The sequence below is a fragment of the Lissotriton vulgaris genome, chromosome 8 (assembly GCF_964263255.1).
Source record: "Lissotriton vulgaris chromosome 8, aLisVul1.2, whole genome shotgun sequence".
Taxonomy (NCBI): domain Eukaryota; kingdom Metazoa; phylum Chordata; class Amphibia; order Caudata; family Salamandridae; genus Lissotriton; species Lissotriton vulgaris.
This window is the reverse complement of record NC_141696.1, coordinates 595,244,893-595,258,103: the sequence shown is the minus strand read 5'-3', so window position 1 is coordinate 595,258,103 and position 13,211 is coordinate 595,244,893.

Sequence of the window (13,211 nt, the reverse complement as noted above, 5' to 3'; positions counted from 1 at the left end):
CATGGTGGAACCGGGTTCAAAGAAATATTGAGGGAGTGATATACGCTCGTGATAATATCCAAAACAGCCTCGTCCCAAGTATAGCTCGTCTGGATCCAAGGGCTGGGTTGAGCGTGAAAGCTCGATTTGTGAGGCTGGAGGCTCTATGGCGGGTACAGCACAGGACCGGACTGATTTGCATATAGCCATGTCTGAACTGGGGTGGCAGAGTGGGCTAAAGAACGGTGATGAAGTAAACCCAGATCTTTTGACTGGGTGTGAGTGTTTGATTGGTTCAGATGCTCCGTCCATTACCACCCCCTTTTGTACCGCTTTTGGCCGCCATAAGTGTGGCAGGGTATGCTCAGATGTGAGTCCCTTGCTCACTTTGCCACTGAATTCAAGCAAGCCGGGCTGAAGACGGCTGGAATGCCAGAAACCGGTCCTCAGAAGCTTGTTTCCGGTCCAGGGAAGGCATGGCTTGTCAGTTCGGGCTGGACTGTTCCCATGAGGCACAGAGTCAGACTGATTTGCATATGGCCATGTCTGAACTGGGGTGGCAGATTGGGCTAAAGAACGCTGAATTAGAACCCACCCATTGCTTATCACCATTGGTTGGCTTCATATTCACCCTCATTCCTTGAATCTTTTTGCTCATCACTCGCCGGCTTCACTTCCTCTTCATGCAATAGTCCCTCTCATGGAGCATGGCCCAAGTAATGCTTCCTTGCCCAGTGTGTGTCTTTCAACTGCTCGTCAGACTTTGGAGGTTCTTTTTTCTTTTTTTAGTAGCAGGAGTGTATGTGCTTGATGGCCATCTTTGTTGTCCCTTGGCCTATTAATATTGTATTGTTGTTAATCCTGTTGCTGCTTTGCCCTGTCCCTCCCTCCCCCACCTACATTACTGCTTGCCCCATCATTCCTTTGCTCCGTCCATCCCTTGTTGATACTATGCTGAATCTCCTCCTCACCCACTGTTGCTGGATGTATGTTGTTACTATGCATGCTTTTACAACGCATGCCTTTACCACACAGGTTTTACAACGCAAGTCATTACAACGACTTGCGTTGGGGGGCGCTGGATAGTGAATAGTTTAATTTACTATTCCAACTCCAGTCCCCGTGGATAGTAGGGAAGGTTTTGGATAGTAAATTTATCTATTCCCTATCCTACAGCGCCCTCCAGCGCAAGTCGTTGTAACGACTTGCGTTGTGAAAGTTGCGTGGTAAAGGTACTACGTGGTAAAAGTTGAGTTGTAAACGCTGTTCCCCCGTTGCTTTGCCCTGCCCCTCCCATGTTGTTTCTTAGCCCTAACCTGCAACACCACCTGTGTTATTGCTTTGCCCCGTGTCCCACACAATCTTTTGTGTTGTTGCTTAGCCCTGTTCTCCCAACCTTCTCCTCTATTGCCAGAAAGAAAGTGCTAAGATGCAGCCAGCGCTGGCCACATCACAGTGCTCTTTTTCTATCTTTCAGCCATGCTGCACAACGGTAGTGCTGCTATACAACAGGACATTGACAAAACCAATTGCTCTCACATAGGTTAGACGTATTGGCTTTGTCAATGCTTGTTTTCTTTATTGTTCTCTATGTGAATTCCAACACCGAAAACGAATCTGTACTCCTTTGTACAAGTTTCTGAGTGACTTATCTATACTTGCTCAACAACAGTCACCCCTATTGAATAACGTTCATCACTTTAACTTACATAATTACACATTCTTTGGCATTTGGGGAGTGATCACATTTTGCCTGAGCTGAGACTGCGCAAATGTGCTGGTTTCCTGAAACTGATGATAAAAAACAGGATTTTGGCGTGATTAAAGATTCTGATATTATTTATGAAGCCAGAAATTCATAAAAAGTGTTTTTAATAGGATTGACAGGCCATATTTCTGTTTTATACATTTTTTGATTTTCTCAAACCTAATGAAAGAAAAAGACCACCTAAGTCTGTAATTTCTATGGCAAATTGCGTTGACGTGTGCTTCAAGTCATACTGTATAGATCCTTTTTTAATAAATTGTTCAAGGTTGTATTCTGAAGATCAGTTACCTAACACACAAGTGTGCTTCTCCAGTGTTACATTGTTTTAGATATACAAGATTACTTCATTTAAATTTAGAATGAGAACACCTTAGTGCAACAAATTTTCAATCATGTTATTTTATTGTTTACACGTCAAATTTTGTTACAGAGTGACTTCAACATTATTCACCAGGGGGCATATGTATCAAATACTCTATTTGTGACTCTCAAATAGTGATTTTTAGAGAATCACTACTTGAGAATCGCAAACAAGATGTATTTAAAAATTCGCAAATAGTTAGCGATTTCTTGACATTCCTTAATTGCAATTCGCAAATTGCGTATCACAATTAAGGAATATCTTCCCATTCATTCCTTTGGGCCACGAGGCCCATAGGAATGAATGGGAAGACAAAAAGGGCTTGATACATATGCCCCCAGATCACTTATGCGGTGTGACCTCTTTATTAGCGAATAGGATGTAAGTGGACCCGATATATATCTTGGTTTATTATTCGAGGGCAAAGTATCTGCCGCATCGTTATAGAACCCAGGCCAGAGATGTAACCAAAGCAAAGGTCCCACAAGCAAAGGGTCTAAAACTAAACAAAGGCTCGCTCCGGTAAGAAAAGTGGTCTCACCCAAAGCAAATGCTAACTCCTCAGGCAGCTTCTCGTCAAAGATAAAAGTTTCTTTCCACGATAACAAAGGTTCCCAATACAAATAAAGATTCTAATAAGGTGCACGATACATGAAAATGTATTAGCACACGCTTATGTCACCCCAGAAACAGAGAAAGGGGTGACCAGGTGCAAATATCAACACACAAGTAAAGTAAATATGAATTATAAACTACATCACTTACCATTAGACGTCCTCGAACGGTGTCCTATCCTTAGTTAACGTCCCAAGAGGTAAAAAAAGAAAAGGTCGGAGTATCAATACCACAGTGAAGCAGGAGACTGAACATGTAAAGTCTAGAGGAAACTAGGTACACAAACATCCCATTTCATTCTTTGTTATTTTTTGTTTTTGAGAATCGTGTTAATATACGTGCACAACAGAGCCTTGGGGTTATATTTAGAATGTGTGCAAGGCGGATATCAAAATATACAGCATCTGTGTGAGGAATGTGTGTCGGTTCCTGGAAGACATGTCTAGAGACAGGCTCTGGCAGTGTAATACCAGACAAGCCAACAACCTGTGGTTTGTTTGGTCTTGAAATGTGTACTTTTCCTGAGTGGGTCTGTTCTCCCGTCTATTTCTGTTTGAAATTAAAAAAAGCAGCTTTCCATATTAAGGCTTCTATATCTTATGAAAAATGTGTGGAATGAGACAGAAAATGCCATTTCTATTTAGTTGTGACAATTTGTCATATAATGCACGCTTGTAAATCTGAGGATTTTAGGGCAATGAATGGGATCAGGGGTTGATGCACAGCTGGAAACACAGGAGAAGGTGAGGTTCCAGACCCTCCAAAGACAACAGGCATTCTAAGATGAGGAGAAAGAGGCATGGGAGGTGTGAAACACAGGACACCTCTAAAGTAGACATCCCGAAGCTGCATTCCACAGACAGCAATATGTAATGTAAATGTAATGTAAATTGATACTTGTATAGCGCACTACTCACCCGCAAGGGTCTCAAGGCGCTTGTATGAATACCGTTGTGGAACCCATCCTGGCTTTCGCCTGTGAGGCGTCCACTTCTGGGAACCCACAATGTGGAGGCCTAGCATTCTTAGCGTTGTGGGGGCCGTTGTGGAGATTAAGCAAGCCATTGCCCAGAGTTGCAGAGTGGGACTCCATGATTGGAATAGGCACCGAGGCGAGAATTATCAGGTCCGTGGAATTTTGAGCCCAAGACCTGCCGAGGCAGGGAATTGAACCCTGGTCCCGGGCTAGACCTCTGCATCAGGGTCTGCCGCTCTAACCATTGAGCCACCCTTCTCCATGAAAACTACTTGTAAATTTGGTTAGCACAGGACTTGGAAGGCCAGAAGGAACTTCTAGGCTGTCTCATGACAGCTGTAAACAGGTGATCGACCATGCTGTCAGTGTTCCATGAGGGCTTGGGGGATACTACTGGGACGATTAGTGGATCCCCTGGTTCGGACCATGTCATCCTTGTACTCATACAGCTTAAGAGCCACAACCCTTCATTGCTCCTTCTGCTTATATGGACCACACCCACACTCTGTTGTCTTGCAGGTGACTCTTCCAATGTCAGGATTCTTTCTTTGCATGAATCACATCCCAAAGCCTAGCTCAACCAGTAGTTCATGTCCCAACCTTTATTTCTTCCCTTAGCCCAGCCAGAGGGATACCTGATGTCCTCCATGCACCCAGTGTTCTGCATCCAATACAACTTGGGCCAGATTCATCAAGGGACTGCATTGCCCTTGCGTCACACGCAATCCCTAAATCAGATTTACCAAGCAACGCAAGGCCACCTTGCGTGTTCCTGTGTTTATCTGGAGCAAAACAAGGCAGCATAATTCACTGCCTTGCGTTACTCTGCCTAGGAAAGGCATTCCATGGGTGGTGTATGGGTGTTCCACGCATCCACCCATGGATTTTGGTGCATTTCCAGATTTACCAACACTGATAAACGTGGGAATGTGTTAAAATGCTATACCTTCCCAGGCGAGGTGCAACAATGAGAAATATATTTTGTTTTCTTCACTTTTTCCTCTTTCTTAGTGTGCTGCATTCCGCAGCAAAGTTACAAAAAGGAAAAAGCCTCAGAGGTTTTTTTCGTACAGCAAGTTGTCCCTTCCTCGACAAAAATAAGCCTACCTCTAACTCAGGCACTTTTGAAACATAGCACTGTACAAGGGTACCTGCGTTGGCACTAGGCAGCAGATTGTGGACCAGCTCAGGCAGAGAGCAGGAATGCACCATATATTGGTATATATGTCGCATTCCCGCCTTCTCCATTTAGCTCAGCTCAGTGTGGCAAGATGTCTTGTGCGTTGTGTGAAAGCTTGAGAAATCTGGTCCCTTGATTTTATAAACTACATAACATGACACCTCAGCTATAAATGCATGTACATTGGCTATCAGAACCCTGTTGCCCATTCACATGCCATGGAGATATACACTAGTGCACATTATAATTTTTTGTCATGAAACCTCTAAGCCTTCCACTCCTGCTCTTTGCTGATTGAATCCTGCCGCCAGAAGGAAGGCTCTGGTTGTCTTCTGGTCCACACCTCCCTTCTGTCCATACTCTGTAAATGAACAGTCTCATTTAATTCTCACGATTGATTTTCTTGCTGTGAGCCGATACATTTCCTAATGTTGTGCCTGCTGTTGTCAGTGTCACTTGATGTCTTATTATTCTTCCATTAGAGTGCCTTGCTAAGCCTTTCGATATGTTTCATGCTTGAGGGGTGCAGGCTCACTCTTGGAATATATTTACTCCGGAGAAACTTTTCCTTCCATCCACTAGAATATCCTCTCTGCCCTAAACACCCTCACTACTTAACTCTGGCATATCAAGGATCAGCATTTAACATGCCCATTTCCACCAAATCGCGACATAACTTCGTTGTTGCTACAATTGTTCCCACTCTATCTGTGAGGTAAGAGTGCAATGATAACCTTACATGTTTTTTTCCGACAAGTACATTTTCTTTTCAAGAAGTGAATCTTATGCTCATATTTTCTTGTCAGTTTTCTTGCTCTCAAAATCCCTAACATCATTCACCTGAAAGTAGGGCCTGCACTAAATTTTGTTCTTCACCTGCGCAGGCTCCACTTCCTTACAGGGCAGCAAATTTACTGTGACTTTGCGTCGAGTTGCCTCATTTTTAAGACGCATCCCTGATGCAAAGTGTGTCCAGAAGATGTTGAGCAAAAGAAGGCCCAGTACAGGTCCTTGTCACATCCTAAATGACTGGTGTCCCGGGGAAGAGTCTCTGTCACCTAACCCCATTAAAGTATAAGGAGGGAGAAGAAGAGGAGGAAGGGCATACAAAAAAGGTCAGATTGAAGGGAGGCACAGGCAATGGAGGTTGTGTGTGGGGAAGCCCTCTGCATGTGTGTACTGCAGGTATTAGGCCCTAGGACAATAAATATACTTCACCCCAGCCATTGATCACTGAGTCTATGTTACTATTCCAGAACACTACAAGTGGCAGGGTGCATTTCAGTAGCACTGCTGCTTTGGCATATGTCAAGTGCTGTGTTTGGTTCACCACTTTCTTTCAAAGCTGGTCTTCTGCTATCCATTACACCCAAAGTCTGATATGTACATTTAGGCCCTGAATTAGAGATTATTGTTTGGGTTTCTCTGTCACAAATATGATGGATATCCAGTCTGTGTATTACAAGTGCGTTATAGTCTATTGAAATTGTGTGTAAGGGATACCTCTTAAGTTTGAACAGAGTATCCACTCCACCATACTCTTAATCAGGACCTTAGAATTGTTTTAGGTTGGATACTGGTCACAAAGGTGAAGAATATTCTATTATCCGTATTACAAGTTTATTGCATCCTCTGCAGTGCTAAAATTGAGCATGTGATTGCAAGTCGGGCCCACTGGCACTTATGTTTGAGGACTGGCGTAACTTTTCATCAACAGTCTTTGACCCAGAATAAAGGAAAGAAACAGGGAAAGAGGAAGGTAGATTGAGATAGATAAAAAGTGACAAATGAAGACAGCAGAGATTGCAAAGAACTTTCAGGTATGAGATAAAGTGGTAGGGAGTGGTGGGAAGTGGATGAAAGAGGCTTGCATGGAATCAAGGCTAGACTTCCTTGGTATTCAGCAACCCCAATGTTTGGCAAGGCCAGCTGCAGGGTTCTGAGCATTTCTTTGGGCACTGGCACAAATTAAGGACTGATTCCTATGACATTTGTAATAAAGCCGGAAGGAACTCCATCACAATAGGGTATCCCATCCTCCAAATTCTAAATCAGGCTCTTAATCTTGTAATATTTACAGCTTTTCTACGTCATGCAATTGCCAGACTTAGAATAACGAGAAATGTTTGGAAAGATTTATTTGTTAGTCAGATCTGTGAAGTTCTTCCATTCTTTCAGACGTCTAAATAGTACTTTGTGATGAAATAGCTGACAACTGGCTTATCACATCATTTACCAAGAATGTTGCCCTTTCAACTTCGGTCCAGTTTCACATTCTCTCAGATAGTGGCCTGATTTATGCAGTATTATGACTCGTCTGTGGCAGCGCTTTCAGTGTGGGACAGACGTGCTGGCCCCATGACATGACACCACGATAGCAAAAGTCTTGGTGTCTTTTTTAATAGGCGTAAGCAGAGAAATGTTAGAATGTGACCTTTGAGATTTCCAGCTGATGAATTTGATAAATATTTAGCCTATTATTACCTGTTTTTTGCGTGCATTATTGCCTAGCATACCCCATTAACGCTGCTTCATGTATACAGATGGTGAATCTTGCGGCCATTTCTTTAAGTGTTGTCCACCTTCTTTATTTTTGCAGATTTATATAGTGCGAACTCCACCCGAAGGTACTGGTGCGCTTTACATGAGCACTGGTTACCTTACACAAGGACACATTTATTTACTTGGTCGGCACCAGGAGATTAAGTGATTTGCCAGAATCACGGATGTGGGCGCGATCCTCAAGGCTCGAACCTTGGTTTCCTAGCTCCAAAGTCGGAAATCAAGCCGTCAGACCACACCCTCTCTCCAATTCTTTGGTGGTCACTCTAGGAATGCAGCAAAAGGTACGGTGTAATATCAAGAGCTACAACATGGATACGCACAAACATTTCCTCAGGGGCTAAACAGTATGGTCTGCGGCATGACTGAGGCTACATGGATTGCTGAAGGCGGAGGGATGGGGTGGCTTAAGGTGGGTGTAGAGGAAAGCGAAACATGTACATGGTGCTGAAAATACACCAAGTTTTCACATGGCTTTTGTCTGTCACCGGTTCTCTAACCCCATTCACCAAGAAATAAAGACAAAAAATTAGCTTTTGATGTAAAAAGTGAGAGGGAAATCAATCACTCATCTTGTAGGTGGATTCCAGAAAACTTGGGATCAATCCCAGCTTCCCCACTTGACTAAAATCGGTGATTCAAGGCAATCTTTGATGTTACTTTGCCTCCGTTTTGTTCGTTACCACATATGAGAGCATCTTGAAATGCATGACTTCAGGATGTGCTCTGTATAAAATCTTCTCTAGTGTTTAGCTTTATTAAATTAGGTTGTTCCAATGATAATAACAACCTAGGGGATTCAGAGGGTGCACCTGACAAATGACTTACCTCTTAGTTCACTTATGGCATTGTTGTCTAGAAGGGGAGGCATGAATGTTTCTAAGTTCATGCTCGAAAATGATCACTTCTAATAAATGCCTCTCAATGTTGTGATTTTATCTGATCTACCGAAGTGATTAAGGTGTTCCTAACAATAAGATGTGCAGGACATCTTCTTTGCTTCTTTACCTTGACTATTTTATAGCATTCTGAATGTTAGTGCTCTGTTAAGTAAACAGAAGGACAGTGCTGCTGTACACGAGGGGGCCACATTAAACGGTCATGAGGGCCAAACGCAGCCCGGGACGTACTTTGAGTATATAATCACTGAAGGGTAACTGTTCCTACAAGGCAAGCAACAACCTATTGTGGTTGGGTAGATAGAAAAGGAAGCAAAGAAAAGACAAAAAGGAATAAGTAGTAGTCTCTATGCATGTGGTGAAAACCTGATGATGGTGGGGGGATTTCTCCTTTTGAAAGTAGTGCCCTCACACACTCTTGCAAGTGTCATGCTTCATCATTGGGCGTTGCTCCTCGTGGGGGTGGCACTGCTGTCCTCCACGGGACCCGCAAGAGGCCTCTTTGTCGGAGATCTTTGAGGAGACAGTTGTGCATGATGCTTTTGTCTGAGTTCATTTCCCAGTGCTATTAAGCTACTCACTGACTGTCTACCATTTTGAAACTTTTGACCATATTATTGTTTTACTGATCTAACATGGCTGCTACTTGCTTTGGAAAGCAAGGGACATCACAAAAGTGTTCACTGATGTTGAGATGTTGGTGCTGATTAGTGTGATTCCCATCGTGCATGCAGTCATTCCTCACTAAGAGTGGTGGGCCTCTAAATTCATAATGTAGGCACCAATAATTTCGCTTTTTGAAAAAGGTTAATCCCCCACAATATGATTACATTGTTATTAATCAATTAGACAAGCATAGTAAGCATTCCAGTTTACATTCATAGACTGTATCACATCTTGCCCCCCTTATCTGAGTACAGGTATCTATAACCCACTCTTGGGTCTCTTGGCTCTTGGAATGGAAATAGAGCTAAGGCTACACTGGAAATGAGTGTGATAGAATTTGTGCACAGCTTTATTCGAAGTGCTGTGTCAATCACCTGAATAATTGTATACAATTGTTTCCTATCATCCGCGGAATATTGTTGCATGCCCAAATCTGTAGAGAAGTTAGCTTCAAAAAACTAAATAAAATGAATTGAGAGAAATTCTGAGCTGAGACATGTAGGGATTCCCTTGAAAATTTAGCACTCCCCTAGTTCCTCTCCGTTTAGATCTGGGTTTCATGGAACTGGAGGCAGTCCTATGCCTTAGACCCCTTTTATACTGGTGCCGCTCATGGTCGACACCAGAACTTTTTACATATAGAGAAGAACTGTCCAAAGTTTTAGAAATTAGGGGTGCTGTTAGGCTTTCCTGGTTTTCCCATGTCAAACATCTGTTAATTAGCATGGGTCTGGGGGAATGCTGGTTTGACCCAGAGGTAGCTTGTCCCCAATTCTCAAAAAAACAATTAAAGATCATTTATAAGAATTATAGAATGGCCCTGCTACACTCAAATTCCAATATAGGCAAATCAACCTTAACCTTTTTGGAAATTAAGGACTGTTCTGCCTTTGAAAGGGTCCTCGAGCTTATCAAACCTCCAACAGCCAGAAAACTCTATTTGCAATTTAGATTTGGAGTTTTGCCTCTGCGATGTGTGACCTCCAAGTGGAAACTGCAAAACGAGGATAGGTGGCCCGCTTGCAACCGTTCTGAGGAGTCTGAGCTTCATGTCTTTTTTGGATCCCCGGGATACAGTAAAAAGAGAAAGAGATGGTTAGCTCAGATCTGCAGAAATCTAGGTAGTAGACGTTGTGTTGAAGCATTCAGGATACTGAAATATGATCTCAACATCCCAATTGTCTACTCTGTGGCAGGGTTTCTGTTCTCCATGTGGTGCACAAGAAGGGTCTTTCTTAAAACTCCAAACGCGCTAGCAGATAAGAACTAGCTATTGAATTGCACTAATTTATTACAATGTAATATACCTCCTAATTGATTCAAGCACTCCTGTTTCCTATTTGCAGTCATGTTTTAGCCTGATCAATTTGGTTTTAAGTGGAACAAAAAAAAGAATAATGCACCATGCACTTTGAATGAAATCTTTTTTTATAGATCTGTGACATGTTTTTGTGTTGATCACCCACCCTTCCATTCTTCTCCTCCTAAAGAAAAAAAGGGGAGAAAGACTAAAACTCTGATTTTATGTATTTATGTAATGCTCTTTTATCTATTTTTTTATCTTTGTAAATGCCACGGGATTTCAATCAAAGCTCTTCTTTTTTAAATGACTCCTGCAAACAAGTGTTGTAAAATGTTGCACTTTCTGGGCCATGTTGGCCGTAATAAAGGTACTATGACTTGACTTGCAAATTTGGCTCCTTGAGCCTCAAATTATATAAGAAACACAAAATACACCAACACATTCATCATGACTATAAGACAGAGCTTAAATCAGAAGGCTCCAAGAATTCACTGCAAACCGTTGACATGGCGAACTTTTTAAAAAAAGAGACCAAAAGTTTGACAATTGGGCATGACTTTAGAGCAGGACTCTTTTTATTGAGTTTTCTTTTAGTTATGCAACTTGGTAACACCATTACATCATGTACTTAGTAACTGTCCCAGTCAGGTATGGCTACACCAACCATGGGAGAGCATCCGCTGTGGAACTTGGAATGGCAGTAAAAGAGGGTGCAACAGCTGGTGGTGGGGGGTCTTGCCTTGCTGAGGCCTGATGCGTTAATTTTAGTTGGGTGGTTTGTGCTTGATGCCATTGTATATTGTATCGCCTGTGTTGGGCCAATGGATGTGTGTACCCCTAAAACAGTAACTATGGGGGGAAGGTAAAGTTATGCAGCAGTGCGAACGGTGTACCTAGAATTCCGGTAGATGGCAGTGACTGTGAGATAGACTCTCTGATGGTGTCAGGGATGTTGGTAGAATGGGGGGGGAGTCAGGCCTGTCGCATCGACAGAGTGGAGGGTTCAAACGGACTTGGAAGGCTACAATGGGAGATCATAGGTAGGCATCACTGGAGAGGGGTGCATCTTCCTCTCGTACCTCTTCTTGCAATTGTGTGAGCAATGGGTCATTTATGGGGCTGAATGCCTCTTCATGATGGAGATTTGTACTTTCTGCCTTGCCCCCTGGGAAGTTCCTTATGCCACTGTACTGGGGATGGAGGTTGGGGAGCTCTCCAGGTCAGGGTGATGACTCACATGGCAAGTTTTAGAGCTAGGTTTGCAAAGCAGGCCAAACTATGTGTCTCCTTTCACATTTGTAAATCCCCAAAGCCATTGCCTCCCATATTTTCAAATGTGTGAGTTCTGTAACTGAGGTGATCATGTTGTGAACTGCCCGCCAATATGAAGCGAGGGTAAGACACTACCATAACATATGCCGGAGGTATGCAGTGGGGGAGTAGCATCTGGGACATGTGATGGTGGGCGTAACAAATATGCGGTTCAGCTGGGCTGGTGTCAGGTGGCCCTGTGTAGTGTTTATAGTGGAAGCTTTTGAATGTTGCATTATGGGAGATACTCTGGGCTAACTCAAGTGGCAATGCCCATTCTGAATCATGGAGTGGGCATCTAATATCATACTTCCATTTCTGCCTCAGAGGTGTTAGAGTGAGTCCTGTGTGCTCCCCGATGGCTTTGTGAAACCACATGTTCAGGTGCCACCGGTGTCCACTAAGTAGAGAGTATTTTTGAGCAGTGTGCAGAGAACTGCGAACGCCACAAGCCGCGAACAGCCGAGAGGAGAGGAGAGGAAGTGCCAGGCTAGTGCCGGTGCCGGTGTCGGCGTTGTGAAGTTGCCGGATCCGGGCATAGCAGGCGGGAGCGAAGCCGACGGTCCTGTGCTCCGCGGTTACGGCGGGGGTGAGATCAGCGACCCCGGTACCTGCGGCACCCGCGGACATTGTGGAAAACACGGGGGGGGGTGACTGCCGCCTGTGTGACCCTTGGTGGCTGTGGTCCGGCAGGTGCCTTAACCTGAGCCTGAACCAGCAGACCGGGACTATTTGCCGGGAGAAAGCAGCGAAGCGCTGCAGTGGACCAGAGTGGTGCTGAGCTCTAAATCAAGCGGCGAGTGGCGAGTGAGAAGTGTGGAGCAGAGGTGAAGGAGGGACGGCGAAGGAGTCAGCGGCACTGAAAGGCATTGAGAGATATCTTGGATCTGTTGACCATCTTTGTAAACAGCCACAGAGACACTTAAAGGAGTTTGGCAAAGGTCTTTTATATGCAAAGGAAAGCATATCGCTGCAATTGACGAGTGGGTGAACGCTGCATACGGGAAACTTGCCTCGCCCTGCATACTATTATTGGGGCTGCTCCTTACCTGCTCCTGACCGGAACCTGACTTCCTGCACTCCGACCAGTCCCTCTCCGCCGCCGTTGGCCTCCTGACATCTGGCACAGCCGCCGAGTGAGGGGGACTACAGGTCCCAGTAGCGCTTGCGGCAGGAAGCCGCCAACGCCCTGCACGCGCCCGAAGGCGCTCTTAAGCAGCAGGGGTCCCCGCTTCGCGGGACGCATGTGGGCGACACCGGGCTAAGCCCGGGCAAAGGGCGTGGTGTTCTGGACTTTTTGGTTCCGTCCAGAGGTGTCAGGGATAACACCCGAAGACCCCGGAGTTCCACCTGTCTCGGTGCACAAATAGACAGAAACACGGGCTTCTCGATGGTGGCGTCAAAGACCAAAGGTTTATTACTGCAGGGACACAGAAGTCACAGAAACTACACACGGGCAGTGTCTAGGAGCCTGTTCGATTTGTACAAGAGGGGTTGCTCCTTATATACAAAATATTAGCCTTCAGGCGAATTCTTCACAATGCTAGTACATTCCCAAACCTTTGTGTCCTAAACAATAAATATTTGGTGT